Raw genomic sequence first — 17,970 nt, 5'->3', positions numbered from 1 at the left:
TGACAGTCTTGCGTCCTATGTTGATGTGTTCAGTTTTGCTTCCCCTTTGTCCTGTTGTGTCTGATTAGTCACAGCTGTGTTTCATTCTGTTTCTCATTATCCTGCTGGTGTTTGAGTCCTCAGTATTCCCCTGTTTGTTGTCGCATCCTCCCACTCTACGTATTCCTCACTCGTCATGTTGTCATGTTAGGTTATGTCATGTACTCCCAGTTTAGGTCATTCTTCCTAGCTTGAGTTTTTGTTGTATTTCTAGTGCTCATGTATTGTGTTTCTCAGTTTGCTTTTGCCAGCGAATAAAAGCTGCCACCTTTAAGTTAAATACTCTGTCTCAGAGTCCTGCGTTCGGGTCCAACCACTGCCTGCCACACAGCAAACCTTGACATCCTGAAGACCACTTAAAGAAATTAAAAGAAAGTTTACCTAAGAGAGATAAGACTGCATTCATGTTTTTTGCCTTGTTTAATGTATTTCCTTTTTTACAGCCATTTTGACAAGAAATTTTATTTGAATAAGTGTTTGCTTAATGATGGCTCTGTACCGGAATAAAACTAGATTTCCTCATAAGGTTAATAAGACGCCTACCAACTATTTGATGTCCAAATAACTGCTGAGAGATACTCCAAAAAAAAATAAATTAGTGGCCCCTCATCAAAATGTAGTTTTTTTATGTCATGGTCTCAGTGTCTCCTTGGCTGACTCAGCATTCAGGCTACATGTTTTGTTATTCTCTCTCTCTCTCTCTCTGCCTGGGCGGAGCTCATCATAGGCTCATGCCCTTGGCCCACACACCTGGTTTGATTACCCACCTGTCACTGAGCTGCCTGATTACCTGGGTCACTAAGGTGGTGGCTCAGTAACCTTTGAGTAACCTTTCTCTGTCTCGGTGCAAATCTCTAGCTTGTTCTATTCAGTTTAATTCAATTTTATTTATATAGCGCCAAATCACAACAACAGTCACCTCAAGGCGCTTTATATTATACAATAGATCCTACAATAATAGATACAGAGAAAACCCCAAAAATCATATGACCCCCTATGAGCAAGCACTTTGGTGACAGTGGGAAGGAAAAACTCTCTTTTAACAGAAAGAAACCTCTGGCAGAACCAGGCTCAGGGAGGGGCGGGGCCATCTGCTGCGACCGGTTGGGGTGAGAGAAGGAAGACAAGATGAAAGACATGCTGTGGAAGAGAGACAGAGATTAATAACAAGTATGATTCAATGCGGAGAGGTCTGTTAACACATAGTGATTGAGAAAGGTGACTGAAGAAGAAATACTCAATGCATCATTGGAATCCCCCAGCAGCGTATGCCTACTGCAGCATAACTAAGGGAGGATTCAGGGTCACCTGGTCCAGCCCTAACTATATGCTTTAGCAAAAAGGAAAGTTTTAAGCCTAATCTTGAAAGTAGAGATAGTGTCTGTCTCCCGAATCCAAACTGGAAGCTGGTTCCACAGAAGATGGGCCTGAAAACTGCAGGCTCTCCTTCCCGTTCTACTTTTAATTCTAGGATCGTGTTTGCTTTGTATATAGGTTCCCTGGACCTGTCCCTGTTTCTGGTAGTGTGGTGTGGTGCGGACCTAGTGAAAGCGTGAGTGACTGAACAGGAGCGTGGAATATTCATGAGAGCAGTGTGGATTGAATTGTGTGCAGGGACCTGTTCCTCTCCTTCTCCGGAAACCCCGACATTTTGGTGTTTTTTGTAAATAACCTGACTTTTATTCTAAAGAGCTGGTCTGTGCTTGAGTCAGTTTGGTCCCTTGACATTTTATTTGTTTACATGAAAATCAGTCACTTTTTTTAACACAACAAAAATTCAATGTAATCCCGTTATGCTACCCAACAACATAAAAGGATCCAACAATGTTAAGTATGGAACATCATATGGAAAATCATATATTGAACTCTAAACACAGTAGATGTGAAATGGCAGAAAAGATAAGTGCTCTGTTGACATACACAGAGTACAGGCGAAACTCTGCCTTTGCAGACTGATCAAATATAGAGATAGAGATGAATGGAAAATTACAAATACCTAAATGTTGCTGTCTTATAGACATTCAGTGCCACCTAAATGCAGTAACTGATAAATAAGACAGCACAGCAGTTACATCATTAGATCTTGCTACAAGAGGTCAGTACAGAAAGACTGAAACTGAACTTTTAAATCATGAATACATTAAAGTAGTAGACACATATCACGCAGGTTAAGGCACATAAAGGAAAGTGAGGTAGTGAGGCTGAAAAATTATATTTTCTTTTTCTTCACACAGTCCAGACGGACTGTAGGCTTCTTGTCTGCTAATGGTGGGTGTTTTTCAGGCTTGCTACCTCTTCTTTTCTCCTTCACTTCCAGAGATGGTTGTGTGGGAAAATCCCAGATCAGCATTTTCTGAATTACTCCAATCAGCCCATTTTGCACCCACAGCGATGCCTTGCTCAAAGTAACTTAAATCACTTCCTACTATTCTGATGCTCAGTTTGAATTTCATTGGGTCATCTTGACCATGTCTACATGCCTAAATTCACTGATTTCCAGCCATGTGACTGGCTGATTATTTCTGCTAATGAGAAGTTGAGCAAGTGTACCTAACACAGTGTCCAGTGAGTGTATTTTAGTCATTAGGCCCTTTAAAATGTATTACTGCAATTTCTGTCTCAATATATGTGCACATAAAAACATCCCTACAGATGTCTTACTGCAGTCTTCACACAATAAACCACATAAACCAAGTTACAGTAGGTAGTTCTGCAAACTCTCGTAATTCTGATTGTTGTGAAATATATCTCTTTATTTGTTTTTTGGACTAAATATTATTTCAACACTGAGAAGACAAATCATTATCATCATCTAGCACAACTTCAAAATGCTGAATCAATTCCCCTGACCAGGGCCCTGTTTCAGGAAGCCGGTTTGGAAAACTCAGAGTGAAAAACGACACTCACGGTTGAGTAACCCCGAACTGTCCAACTCGGAATATTCGGTTTCAGAAAGGCTGATAACAATTAGTTCAGTCAACGCGGAGTTGCTTTAACCCCAAGTGAAGCGCGCGGACGAGGATACATAAAGCCCTGATAAGCGGAGCACAGATTAAGCGAGTCACCATGGAGACGGAGGGAAAGAAGGCGCGGTCAATGTATTTCACAGCGCTTGAGGCCGAAATTCTGATGGCAGCATATGCCGATAACATGCAAATTCCGCGGAAAAAAGTAACACAGCGACAGCTGCAAAAGCATGCATGGCAAAACATAGCCGACAGAGTCAATGCGTGAGTGTTAATTTAAACATTGATCGAGGGATTTCCACCCATTTAACACGTTATTTTATCATATGTTATTTTATTTGTTATTTTATACATTTTATTTTGTGACGTGATGTGAGCGCAGGTGCAACCCAACAGGCCCCAAACGTGCCTGGCAGCAAGTAAAAATGAAATATAAAAACATAGTCCAAACAGGTAAGGTGTAATTGTATTATGAGCCATAGTGCTTGGTCTGTTTGTCCGATGTAAATCAATTGCAGTTAGAGGCTACATTAATTTTCTTTCTGTAAGCACTTATTGAAATTATCTGAGCACATTACAAGTACATATTTGCTTACTCTGTATGCTCAAATGTGGCCCGTTATAGCCAACAGAAAAAAAGCGGAGGCCCGAAAAACAGGTGGGGGTCCTCCACCACCACCACTCACAGAGGCTGAGCAGTTGGCCCTCAGCCAAAACAGTGGGCGCCCTGTGGCTGAAGGCATCTCTGCGGGGACATCCTCTGAGTCAATAACCCCGCAAGACACAAGTGCCTACATAGGGGGTAAATTCAAAATAATACATGATGTGCATACATCCTTTCTTCACAGTCACCTTTGCAGTGCTACTCATTCATTTGATAAACTCTTTACCATAATGGATTATTTTGTAGTGAAGTTATTTTCCTACTGATTTTGCCTTCCCTCAGTCTTGGTTGTCTTTGAGAGCATAATGACAATGAAGTGTAAGGTGCTTGGTATGTTTGTTAATTGCCATTTGGTCCCTTGTAAGTTATAAGTGACCTGTATAAACCTCATATTCTATCAGTTGATGGTGATGGTGTACTGCATCTGGTGCAGCCTCCTGTTGAGCCAGACCAACATGCAGTTGTGAGTAATACTCCACAGATTATATGAGTTTACAGTAGAACAGCAATGTTGTTTATTTCTTTACTACAGGAAAATAATGAAGAAACATTGACAGCTGTTACAGAGGAGGAAGCAACAGAGACACTTCATGAGGTTTACATCTTTTAATACTTTGTGTACAGGAAATACAGGCGACCAATAAAGCCAGTTGAACAAAAAACCTGTTTATTCTTCTTTCAACATGTTGAGGTGATGGGTCAAAGGAAATGATTGTGACATATGGTGTCTCTGACTGCGCTTCCATCTTGTATGTCCGTGGGAGGGTCAGGATGTTCATGGTTTGGATCACTGCTGATGTTTGGTTCAGAAGGACAGTGTTCTCCTCTAATTGTGGCAATGTTGTGAAGAATCACACATGCCACAATAATGTCACATGCCCTTTCTGGGGTGACCCTGAGTCTTTGCAGGCACTGGAACCGGGCCTTAAGCATTCCGATAGTCATTTCAATTCTGGCTCTTGTCCTGCAATTAGCCAGATTATATCGCTGCTGTGGGCCCGGTTCAGGGTCAGAGTAAGGGGTAAGCAAATAGGGTAAACATGGATACCCCCTATCACCAAGCAAGTAGCCAGTGAACTCTCCTAAGACAGAAGGGTACACTTCAGTGCAAATGTCCCTGAAGCAATTGGTCTTTATATATTTTAAAGTATTCTCAACTCACCATGTCCAAATTTTGTGCTCAGTGTACATTCACGGAATATTTGTGAGTCATGGACAGAGCCTGGCCACTTGGCTTCCACATTTGTGATAATGTTGGCAGCATCACATATGATCTTCACAGTGCAGAGAACACAAATTAGCATCCATTACTATAATGAAATAATTTGTTAGTTTGAAATGCTACAGGGAACTATGTACCTGTACATTAATGCTGTGGAAAGACTTCCTGTTCACATAGTCTCCTTCATTTACTGAAGGAGCAATGATTGGAATGTGAGTGCCATCTGTACAGCCAATCACGCCTGGGAACCCTGAAAATAAATGTGCAATTTAAGTAGTAGTCCAAGTATCACCACATCATACATTAAGTTTTGGTCATCCTGATACCTGCAATTTTGTGGCATCCCTCTTTGATAAATCTTGTGGGTCTGTGACCGGGGAACACCACAGACGAGTACAGGAGACGTTTCAGTGCAACTGTAACATTCCTGACTGCCCGACAGACGGTAGCCTTGGAAACGTGCTCAACGTCACCAATATTATACAGAAATCAGAATCAGAATCAGAATACTTTATTGATCCCTGGGGGAAATTATTTTTTGTTACAGTGCTCCATTTTAAACCAACATTAAGACAAGACAGACAATACGCTAACTAAGAATAGTACAATATATACATATATATACATACATACATACATACATACATACATAAGTCACTTATAAATAAATATTTGGAAAAGAAACGTGTAGTTGTAGCAGTAACCAGTGTGTTAAGTGGATGCGTTGTACAGGGAGATGGCCACAGGCAGGAATGATTTCCTGTGTCGTTCAGTGGTGCTTTTCGGTAATCTCAGTCTCTCACTGAACGTGCTCCTGTGACTGACCAACATGTCATGGAGTGGGTGGGAGGTGTTATCCAACATTGTCTTTATCTTGGACAGCATCCGCCTCTCCGACACCACCTTGAGGGAGTCCAGCTCCACCCCCACAACATTGCTGGCCTTACGGATCAGTTTATTAAGTCTGTTGGCATCTGCGACCCTCAGCCTGCTCCCCCAGCATGCAACAGCATAGAGGATCGCACTGGCCACCACAGACTCATAGAAAATCCTCAGCATTTTCTGGCAGATGTTGAATGTTGAAAGCTCCCGTTTGCAAAAAACGAAGTGCAATACAAATAATATGCAATGAACTGAGAGCATGTCCGCGATGTGTCACATGCGTAATATATGGCCTGAGGATGTTATCCAAATAAATTATAGATTGTGCTGAGAAACGGTAACGTTCGCACAGAAAATCATCAGGAAATGATAAAATGTCCAAACGCGCTCTGATCACTCTCTCCCGGCGGAGAGCTCTGCGGAGAATTTGGGCTTCACGATCTACTGGCTCTTCAAGGAAGTGGCACGCCATGTCCGACACTTCCTACTGTCAGGTTTCCGACAAAGGGGCGGAGACAGTCAGGGTTAGTTGTAGTAAACCTGCTAGGGGGCAGGTTAGCTTCACGGAGTGTGTCGTCATAGTGACTCACTCAGGCTGCAGCTGAACTCGCTTTGTGAAACCGAAAACCCAGAGTTTTCGTTAACTCAGGGTATACTTACTCAGTTTTTCCACTAAACCGGCTTCCTGAAACAGGGCCCAGCTCTTTCCTGACATTCAAACCAGGAACAACATACCTATAAAAGCTGAAGTATGATCCTTCCACCCACCAGGGAACCACTCCCAGCTGTGGGTTCACCGAACCTTGCTGAACTCATAGCAGCAGCAAACAACCAGTCCAGAGACAGACTCAAAAGTGTGGCCTCTTTAAAAATCAGGAACTAAGACAACATGTCAGTAGATATCCTAGTAATTAATGACTTAATTATTTGGGGTATTATTGTTATTATTATTATTATTATTATTATTATTATTATTATTATTATTGTGCTACTTGAATTTCTAACATCGCCATTCAAGCCAATTTGTAAGAAAAAAAGTGACAGAAATAAATTAATTATTACTATGCATATTTAGCCAGTTTGTTTATGTGTTTATGCTTATGCATTTCTATTATGTGTCCCGCTTGTCTTTGGCATAAGTAGGGAAATGAAAATAGGAAATACCCCCGAAGTGGCACTTCTCGTTATACCACCTCAACATTTGTTCTTCGTAAATTAACCAAATTGTCCCTCCACCTCAGATTTCAAATTGAAAGACTCTGTTGTTTGCAGTTTCAAACACCATCAGCAGAGAGCAGCATATTCACTTCATAAACACTCAGCTGCTGTAAACACATGAAATGAGCTGAAAGTGTCTTTTCCACCTGTCTGCACTTGCACTTTTTAATTTGACATTTTTACATTTAGGGTAGAAATTTAACTTTATATTTTCCTATTTTTTCATTGCTTTTATTTAATCTGGCTTCTTGCCCCATATCAGCTGTAATAGTCGCCACCTCACGTTCAACTCCAGTTGGATAAGAGATTACAATGAATTGGTTTGTCTTCCTATTTCAGCTTTACTCCATTAACATATGACATGTGTTAGGAAAACTTAGACGTTTTGCATGCAAAAAAATGATTTAATTTTTCTATCTCTGTTTATGTTGTATGAATTTTTAATCTCAAGATGCCAAACTGTGTCCATTCTTTGAATTATGATAGATTAGCAATGATGCAAATAGATAAATAGCCAGTTGTAACACATTTGTTACATAACACAATTGTAAATGATTAAACTTCTGATTAAAAACTCCACCAGTTTCACAGGAAACCGCAGATCATTGTTATTGCCACAAGGACTCCAGCCAGGGCTTTCCCCTCGTAGCCGAGATTTGCTTGACAAAGAACAATTTTATTTGCATTTAACGCATCAGAAGTTAATGATAAACTACATTTTCAGACTCAGTTTCAAGAGGGATTTGCACAGTGAAGATCACAAACTCTGAAATACTGGAAAGTCCAGATCTTCTTGATTATGTCATTGCTTGGTTGTTTTTGTATGTAGCTGGGATTTGTGTGTGAAACTCAAATAAGTACACGTGTGAATATTAGAGGCCTTTGAGTATTGTTGAATTTTAAGGAATTTGGTAAGAGGTCACTGCTGAGGTCAATTTTTTGACTTTTAGGTTCTTCACTAATCAAAATTCCTGGAGAACAAAAGATGACTTCAGAGAACAATCTGTTTCTGAATGCTCAGATACGCTGAAAAACTGTTTTTTATTGTATTTCTTAATCTCAGCCTACACCAACCACATACTTCATTCATTCAAACTGGAAAAAAAACCAACTAAAATCAACAAATAGTGAAGAAGCAGGAAATAGAGAATGTGTGATGCATTATATGGATAAAAGCCCCACGCTGCCAACCCATCACAGCTGGGGAGGAGCTGCTCAGCGATGAAGGTGGTGTTTACACGGCTGAGCAGCTCCTCCCCAGCTGTGATGGGTAGGCAGCGTGGGGCAGTTCCTGTGCCTAATACCACACACAGAATACCCTCGTGAGACTCGGAAGAAAAAATGTTTTGATATTTAGATTTTTCTGTGTTCAATTGTAAGTTATTTATTTTTTATCTTCTGCCCCTTTTGTAGTGAACACTGTGGCTGTGGCTTGTTGAATGATGAGATATGATATTGTTTCTATTTCACTCTAACAGTGATCATGTATGGATTATGACCGAGGGCTGATTGATTTCACTCTATGGAATCAGTGGCGAGATGACTCAGTGCTGTCATGAGATGAGGTGGAGGAGGGTCAGGCATTCGAGCAGGAAAGTGACAGCTCAGAGGAGGAGATTGTGGTCAGCATTTACATAAACATTGCCTACAGGACCATTGCCTGCATTTATGTGGGCAGATACAAATATTTTATACAATTCCCAAAGTCATATACAAATTTGTTCTTTGGCTTGTTAATGGAAAGTCAGATTAGAATCATATGATCATAGGATCATACTTCCTGAAGTCTGGACACAGGTTGAAACTGGGAGGTTGTAAGTCCTGCAAAGAACATTGAATAAAAGCTTTATTTTGGAAGGTATAAAACTATTCGTGAAATACTAGAAAATCCATGTTAGTACGCTCACATTGAAGAAACAAATAGATTTATAGCAACAGGGTCATAGTATTGTATCACTTAACCTCTGTTATGACCAGTGTTGGTCAAGTTACTTGAAAAAAGTAATCAGTAACTAATTACTGATTACTTCCCCCCCAAAAGTAATCCCATTACTTTACTGATTACTTATTTTCAAAAGTAATTAATTACTTAGTTACTTAGTTACTTTTTAAAAACACGATTTACAACCTGAAGAGGTGATAAAGTGATAGATCTTTCAGCCCAATTCTACTTTTTCTACATAATCCATCATACAAAATGTAATCAAATGGAAAAGTCTCTTTTTAAAACTTGTTTTCTTAGTTTTAATCTTTTAACTTTATGCATCAAGCAAAAATTTAATTATATGCAACATTCTCTGACTGGAAGAAATTTGTTTAATATTTAAACCTATTTTCTGCACATTCCAGCACATAAAATATATATTTTTTAGTGTTTACACTCACTCTTTCAAATAGATGCAAGTAAAACACAGCAGAAAATAAATAAAATCAAAGACTAGCGGTCCTTTTGCTCTATTTTCACCTGTAAAGCAGGAGTGGGTTAGGCGGAGGTTTACCCTGGTGCAGGTGTGCCGCAGCGGTCAGTGGAAGAATCCACGAGTTTCTCTGTGAGTATCCCATTACGTCGTAGCGCACTCGGTGCTTGCTTGGAAGTTTTGGGGGGGGGTTTCGCTGTAAAAAGAAGTTGTCTTCCCACGCACACCGGACACTAATGTTTTTGTCACTTTTTATGGAATCAAACTTAAAGTAAGGTCAGTACTTCCACGCTTTAAACGCTGCACGCTCATACTCTCTCCTGCACTCGATTTATGATCCATTGTTGATCTGCACACAGCTGTTGTCATGAACGTTGCACTCGCTTACGTCACTGTCATGAGACATTCTCGCAAAAAAATCACGGTTTTAGTAACGCAGTAACGCAGCGTTCCTATGGGAAAGTAACGGTAATCTAATTACCGTTTTTGCAATAGTAATCCCTTACTTTACTCGTTACTTGAATAAAGTAATCGGATTACAGTAACTTGTTACAAGTAACGCGTTACTGCCCATCTCTGGTTATGACCATAAAATGTAAGAGCAAGAAAGTCCCTGTGCTCTGTTAGCCAAACCCCCATCAAGGTGAGTTCTCTTAGGATCCGTCTTCCATCAACTGTGATGGGTGCTAGAAACCCTAGGGGGTCGTATAGACTGTTCACGGTCGAGAGTACCCCTCTGCGGGTGAACGGCTTCTGATCGATCTCGATCTTGAACGTGAAAGTGTCCGTGCGCATATTCCAGAACAGTCCCAGGCTACGCTGGATAGGCAGATCATCGATGGAGAGATCCAGGCCATTGAAATCCTGAGAGCGATCCTGGGAGGGGAATGCTCTGATGACCGCGGAACGATTTGATGCAACCTTGTGCAGCCTGAGGTTGGAAGCCGCGAGCATCTTCTGCGCTCGCTGGAGAACTGCGATGCCTTCTTCCTCTGTACTGAAAGACTTTAAGGCATCGTCGACGTAGAAATCGCGGTCGACGAATCTCCTAGCATCGCTGCCGTAGTCGGCCTCTGCTGCCTTAGCCGCCCGCCGCAGGCAATACACTGCGACGGCAGGCGAGGGGCTGTTACCAAAGAGATGCACCCGCATCCTGTAATCCACGACGTCAGAGGTAGGGTCATTGTCTCTATACCACAGGAAGCGGAGAAAATCCCGGTGGTCTTCTTTCACGATGAAGCAGTGGAAAATGTGCTCAATGTCGGCGGTGATCGCAACCTGTTCCTTCCTAAACCTCATAAGAACACCTAGTAGGCTGTTATTAAGATCGGGACCACTGAGTAAGACATCGTTGAGCGATACTCCCTCATAGGATGCACTGCTGTCGAAGACCACGCGGATCTTGTCCGGCTTCCGGGGGTGGTACACGCCGAACAGGGGCAAGTACCAACGCTCCTGACCGGGTTGCAAGGGAGGGGCAGCTTTTGCGTGCGCCTTCTTGAGTGTCTTCTCCATAAACTCTAGGAAGTCGGCTTTCATCCGTGGTCGTTTTTCCAGTGAGTGCCGAAGTGAGACGAGGCGTTCGAGAGCCTGTTTCCTGTTGTTAGGGAGTCGCTGCCTCGGTGACCTAAACGGCAAAGGTGCGACCCAACTGTTGGAGCTGTCTTGGCAACACTCAGCTTCCATTATTCTTAGAAACTCCAAATCTTCCCTGGATGGAGCAAGTTTGTGGTCGTTGGGAGTGCGAGCGAAGACGGTTTGCCCCAAATTGTCTCCGATTAGCGTCGTCGGGGTTCGCGCTGGATGTTGTTGATAGTCACGTGCTTGTTCAAACACCTCTGTCACTTTGATCTGGTTGTTACATGGCTGGAGATGGCTTGTACGACCGTTCCCTAGAACGGCCGTTTTGTAGCTTCTCACCTCCGGTGGTCTGTGAGCACCTCCGAGGCACACGTCTCCGACGATGACCCATCCCAGGTCAAGCCTTTGGGCGAAGGGAGCATCTCCTGGGCCGCTTATTTGCTCTCGGACCTTGTGGACCCGTAAGATATCTCTGCCCAGTAAGAGAAGAATGCTGGCGTCTGGGTCCGGAGGTGGTATCTTGTCAGCGATGCGTTTTAGGTGGGTATGATGATAGGCCGCACCGGGGGGTGGGAATCTCCGCGCGGACGTTGGGAATTTGGTTACACTCGAGGAGTGTAGGCAGAGAGATACTCAGTTTCTCGTCCAATGGCTCTACGGTGTAGCCGCTGGCTCTCCTTCCTGATGTCTCCGTACGTCCCGCGCAGGTCTTTAGTGTGTATGAGTACGAGCGCCCGGAGATCTTGAAGGCTTCGAAGAACTCTGACCGCGCGAGGGAGCGATTACTCTGCTCATCCAATATAGCGTACATTCTCTTGGCTTCCTCTCTTCGTCCGTTTGGGAACACCCTGACGAGACAGATCTTAGCACACGCTCTAGCACTCAGACCTTCCCCACATACCTGTGTGCACGTTGCGTTGACCTCCTGGTTATCAGCTTTGTCCTCCTCCCCGCTATCCTCTGAGATGGAGGGGAACGATTTAGATTTCCAGGTAGGTGGGTGAGGGTGGAGGGCTGTCACGTGGGCAGCGCTATCACACTCGGTGCATGTTATCTTGGCTGTGCAGTTCTTTGCAAAGTGTTCTGTTGACGAGCAACAGCGAAAGCAGACATAGTGTTCTTTCAGAAGCTGTTTGCGACCGTCTAAGCTCTTCTCGCGGAAACCTCTGCATTTCCTCAGAGGATGGGGTTTTTTGTGCAGGGGGCAATGTTTATTCGGGTCAATACGTTCCCTGCTTTCCTTAGACTCGAACTTGGCAGTGCCTGAGACTTGTGTTTTGTGGGTGTGAACGGACGTCTTCGTGGGCCTCTCCCATTTATTCATTCTCTCGGTTGGGGGGCTTGGCGTGAAGAGGTTGAAACTTGGGTCCGTACGTGCTTTCGCCTCGGTGCGGATGAAGTTCACCAACACGGAGAAAGGTGGGAAGCTGACGAAATGTTCTTGTTTGTATCTCGTCCCGTGGTATAGCCACTTTTCTTGTATGCTGTATGGAAGTTGATGGGCTTAATTCCTCTGGAGGTATCCAAGTACGACATGCCCGCGAGGTAGCCATCTTCTTTAGCGGCTTGTAGCTCTGACAACAGGTCGGCTAGATCCCGGAGTCTCCGTGGATCTTTTGTCGTGAGCTTTGGGAAGCTTTCTAGTTTGCTGAACAGAGCTTGTTCGACGGCTTCTGGGGAGCCATATAGTTAGTCGAGGCGCCCCCATGCTGAGCACAGTCCAATAGTTGGATTCCTGATGTTGACCGTTTTTATTCTTCTTACCTGCTCTGTTGACTCCTTTCCCAGGTGTCTGGTTAGGAGGTCGAGTTCTTCTGCAGCAGACAGGTCTAGATTGGCAATGGCGTTCTGGAATGATGTTTTCCAGGCCCAATAGTTTATTGGCTGGTCGTCATATGCGGTGAGACCTGAAGTCACCAAGTGGTTACGAGCGAGATATTTGATGAGGTCAGTGGTTGTAGAATGGTCGTAATCACCTCCGTAGAGTGTCCCGTGGACGGGCTGATGCGTGGGAAACGTAGAATCTCGTTTGGGGTTCTGCTGTAGGAGTGGAGTTGGAGGGGGGTAGAAGGGTGACTTGGAGCTCTGTCGTGTTGGTGCGTCGCTTCTCCAAGGGCCCTGAAGAGCTTGGTGTGGCGTAATAGCAGCAGGAGCGGCAGCTTGGGTCTGAGCCGCGTTATGCGGGTGAGTGACTGGCTGAGAAGGGGGAAGGTTATTTTCTGTAGCCGATAGACCCTTGGCGCTCAGGCTGGCCTGTTCGGAGACAAAGGCAGCTACGCGCTGGTCTTTGACAGACTGGCGGACCAGGCTGTTAACTTCGCTGCGTACTTCGAGACCCATATCCTGCAGACCAGCTACTAGGGAGTTCGCCTCAGCAACGGCGGCATCCCTTTCTTTTTCATCGATTAGTGCGTCGAGGCTGGCTTGAATACGTGCTTGCTCCACTTTAAGCTCGATTTCTCTTTTTGAATGTGCCGCTCTAGCTTGCGCGGCTTCAGCCTTTGCTTTTGCCATGGCAATGGCTATGCTGATTTTTGAGCCAGACGATGTACCAGATGAGCGACTGCTCCTTGAGCGCACACACTCTGACTGGTTGTCTCCATTTCCTTTGTCAGCATTGCTACGTTGTGACATTGCGTGTCGTTGGGTCTCCAGTATCGGGAGATGTGGGCTGCGGCGAAGTTTTCCGAGGCTATATTGGAGGCTGCTTATCTCTCGATAATGAGTAGCTCAGTACAGCGGCGATCCTCGTATCCCTATTAGCTGCGTTGCAGTCTTTTCACTGTTATGGGCTAAGTTTCCATTCAGCTTAAACACTCCCAAGAAAATCTCCAGGACTCAGATGATTGGATTCCAGAAGTTTTTACTGGGCACTGTTTTGTGAAACTGTAAACACAATACAATGAAATATACTGTAAACACAATACAATGAAATATATGAAATGTATTATAGATGCAATAAGCTCAAAGAATCTGGCTAATTATCACAGCTTGACAGCCTAGCCGCATAGCTTATATGAGACACAATAAAGCTAACCGAATAACAGACAACGGTTCAAAACGCTTCACCGCTTAATTGTACAAAATGAATTGTACTCACAGACTATGCCTTAGCGAAGAGAAAAGGATTAATCCTGTAACGGCGGAGCTGGCGGTTGAATGAGCCCACACGCTAATATCCCGAGTCACACAGTAGATTCACTTCCTGACTCTCAGCGTAAACTGCTCTTGCGTTGTCATGGTTACGAAAATACACACACCGCTCTAAGCTACGATAGCGAGATAAAGAGAACACAAAGAACACATTTCTGGGGGCATAACACACTTACACTCGGATATCTGAGCTTCACCGTGAACACATAATCGTACATTTGATATTTGATTGAATTTTATTGTTTTGCCTTTGGGGTGGCACCTGGGGTGGCCAGTCTGGTTGGGGGGGGGGGGGGGGTGGCCCCACAGGCCACCCCGCTGGACACGCCACTGCCCTCAACCCGCTGCCCCAGCATGCAACAGCATAGAGGATAGCACTGACCACACCAGAGATAGAACAACATAACATTAATTAGTCCGGATAGTGAAAACTTCTGTTTACGTTTGTTAGACACTTGGCTATGATATTAAACAGTAGACACTGATGTAGCTATCACGAATTGTGATGGCAGTTTGTTAGCCGTTTGCACACTATGCATACTCTCTTCATATATGTGTGTGTGTGTGTGTGTGTGTGTGTGTGTGTGTGTGTGTGTGTGTGTGTGTGTGTGTGTGTGTGTGTGTGTGTGTGTGTGTGTGTGTGTGTGTGTTTCTCTGCTTAAATTCAGTATTGTTCTGACAACAGTTTTTACAATAAAATATGTTAATGTACAATCCTTAATATGTTTTATGTGTGGGTGGGGGGGCACCAGAGGGGGTGTTCGCCCAGAGCGCTAAACAGGCTAGGACCACCACTGTCGGCATCATAGCCTTGAAAATGTATGCCATGCCTTCTAATGCTATTACCTAAGGGGAGCATATACGATATGATAATCAGAACTGGTCCTACATGTATATTCCTGATAAATTGATGTACACCCATATTCAATGAAGGGTGACAGGAAGTCGTCAGCGTATTCCAGTGGTTACTGGATGAGAGGCACTTCAACATAAGGTTATCCAAATCACATAATTCTTAAATTCTGGTTTTATGGATTTCATTTGTATGCCTCCTCTTGTCCTTGATCTGTTTTTCTTTACCCTCCAAATTTTAGGGAACTGGAGAGTCCCATACTGTAATGACTCTCTATAGCTAGTCTTCAGCAAATGTAATTCTGCAGATTAAGGAAGATATGTAGTATCTGAGAAATGTGGTTTGACAGACTGCTTCCTCTACTTAAAACTTTGCATCACAAGAGCAAAGTTCCACTTGCACTCCTATTTCTTGTTTTTATGCAGTGCCTCTTAGCTGATGTTTGGGTGAACATTTTGTTTTAATGATTATTTATTTTCAAGTCTGCTTTAAGTCATCAAATGATAAGTAAGGAAAGAGCCATTGATTCCTTACTTCTCATTGTGTCTCTCTGCTTCTCTTTCACCTCACTCCCAACTACTGGTGGCATATGGTTGCTCCTCCCTGAGCCTGGTTCCTGGTTCTCACTATTGCCAAGTGCTTGTTCATAGGAAGGATGTTGTGACCTTGATGATCACTTTGGTACCCCTGATATGGAAATGTCAAAGCCTTTTTATTGGGGTTTTCATGACCAGTTTACTCAACAGCAGGTTGAGTCATTACTTCTGGGTGATGGAGTCACAGCTGTTAGGTCAGCGTATTGTATCCTTAGTGGATCACAGAATGACACAATCACTGGTCTGATTGACAGTGATTGATTCTGTGATCAGTGTATTTCATGCCACACAGTTGTCCTTTTAATCTATCAGTTAAAGATGTATATGTGTTCCACTGGCAGCTCTGTAAACTGTGTGTTCAAATCGAGAAAAAGTACTGCCATAAGTAGTTTTTTTCCTACAGGAAGAGGAAGGATGTTTGATTACTTAACTGATGCTGTCAGTGATATGAACATGTTGTGAATCAGCACAATTTGTTCTTGGCCCTGACACAATTCTGGCAAAACCTATTTGAAATATTGGTGATGCATCAAAAAAATTTCCGTTGTTCAAAAAGTTACTCACTGCACTGGTTAGCTTGATAAGAGGCTAATATGTGCTACTCTTGGTTTAGTAAGCATACGATGATTCTAGTGGTCAAGACATTCAGACTGAATCTAGTATTGGCTGCAGCTGCTGTTCAGGGTCGTCTCCTCTTACAGAAATATGCCACCAAAGTCCATCATTGTGAACTTTATCAAAACTGAGATTCTGTGACTTGAAATTGTTTTAAGAAAGAGGACAGCCATATCTAATAAACTGGGAAAGGGGTGAGTGTAGATTTTGTTCATGTTGCCAAAAACGTGTGCTTTCATGTTAGTACTGTAGAAAAACTCCATGGGGAGCAAATTCTGATGATCATGCTGCATCAGCTGGGGGCTTAAACGTTACAGGATCTTCCACTTAAGACTGTTTGGTGTCTACTCTGACCAGTGTAAGTGCTTTACAGTAAAAGTCACATTTGCTCTTTTGGCATTTACTTATACGGTACACGCACATATAGCCAATTTAGAATAATCAGTTAACCGAACATGAACATATCTTTGTATTGTGGAGTGCCAATTGGAAACGCAAGCAAGCACAGGGACACCATGCAAATTCCACCCAGAAGTGTTCCTTCTCACACTGTACCTTCTCACCTTGTAGCAAGAGTATTAACTGATGCATAACTGTGCCAACACCAAACAATGACTCAGTTTGATATTGATGTTGAAGAAATTACATGAACAATTTCATGTTGTCTGAATAATACTTCCAGACAGCGATCTTTGAGAGTGATGTATTAGACGACAACCTTGAAGTGGTTAGCATCAAGTATTGAATCTTAATAAAGCTGTGACTTTCATGTAATGAAGCATTTTATCATTACAAAATTAATCTCTGGCTTCATTTTAAAGATTTATTGTCTACCACTTACAACTGCTGCTTCTCACTTTTGGGTTAAGTCACCTCAGTCACTGTGAGACAGTCATTCACTTTAGTGGTTTTAGTGTCAGTGAATGGAACTTCATAAATTAATGAGAGTCGTAAAAATTACAAAAAGACTTTTTGTTCCTAAGATTTGCATGGGCACAAATCTAGCCAACCCATAGCTACTCCATACACAGACTGTCACCCGATTGGATTATTACTGATTTAAAATTAGGCCTTTTTTTCTGACAGTTTTTGTTGATGTTCACTTAGCTCAGACCTTCCCAAAATGTGGGGCCCGCCCCCTAGGGGGGGCGCAGAGCCATTGCAGGGGGCGCGGTATGAAAGGGAGGGTGGGAGGGGACAAAACGCTTGGACATTGCTAGCACTGGGCAGCCACAGAAATGCAAAGCAGGAGATGAAGCATCGCTGAATATGTTTCCAAACCAACTTCATTCTAAGCCAAAGACTAGAAAATATGGTGAAGCATATCTTCCCTTCACCTGCACAAGTAGGTCTCCCCTGCAGAATTGGTTTTCCCTGTGTGGGGAGCAGCACTGGGCTCTTCAAATCACGGACAAACAGTATCCCACATTCTTGATTTTTAGTTCACAAACACTTGTTGTAATGACTAACTACTCCTGACATTTTGGAGATGTTAGCTCTTTATACAGTAAAGTTACAGTGGGATACAAATAACATCAGGCTGATCCTGCCACGATTTGTTCCCTCGGTTCAAATCACGGACAAACAGTATCCCACAGTTGTTTATGTTTTTAAACCCATTTTGCACAGAGAGGCATTTTTAAAAAAATGTATTGATAGCAATGTTGAATATTATTACACAGGGGGGGAAAAAACAACTACACATAAAATAATCACACAGTGATGCCTCTGCCTTTCTAAATGGAGGGACAGTAACTGCATGTG

At 43.1% G+C, this 17,970-nt stretch overlaps 1 long non-coding RNA gene across 1 annotated transcript; it reads right to left on the bottom strand.

The window, feature by feature from the left end:
- Positions 1 to 4,260: 4,260 nt before the first annotated feature.
- Positions 4,261 to 5,169, bottom strand: LOC145432304 (uncharacterized). Its single transcript, XR_013912587.1, has 3 exons — positions 5,029 to 5,169; positions 4,832 to 4,943; positions 4,261 to 4,751 (listed from the first exon to the last, which is right to left on the bottom strand). It is a non-coding gene; the product is annotated as an uncharacterized LOC145432304 (long non-coding RNA).
- Between the last annotated feature and the right edge of the window lie 12,801 nt (positions 5,170 to 17,970).

The sequence above is a fragment of the Astatotilapia calliptera genome, chromosome 12 (assembly GCF_964374335.1).
Source record: "Astatotilapia calliptera chromosome 12, fAstCal68.1, whole genome shotgun sequence".
Classification (NCBI taxonomy): domain Eukaryota; kingdom Metazoa; phylum Chordata; class Actinopteri; order Cichliformes; family Cichlidae; genus Astatotilapia; species Astatotilapia calliptera.
Note: the sequence above shows the minus strand (reverse complement) of the source record. Positions and strands in the feature narration are given on the sequence as shown.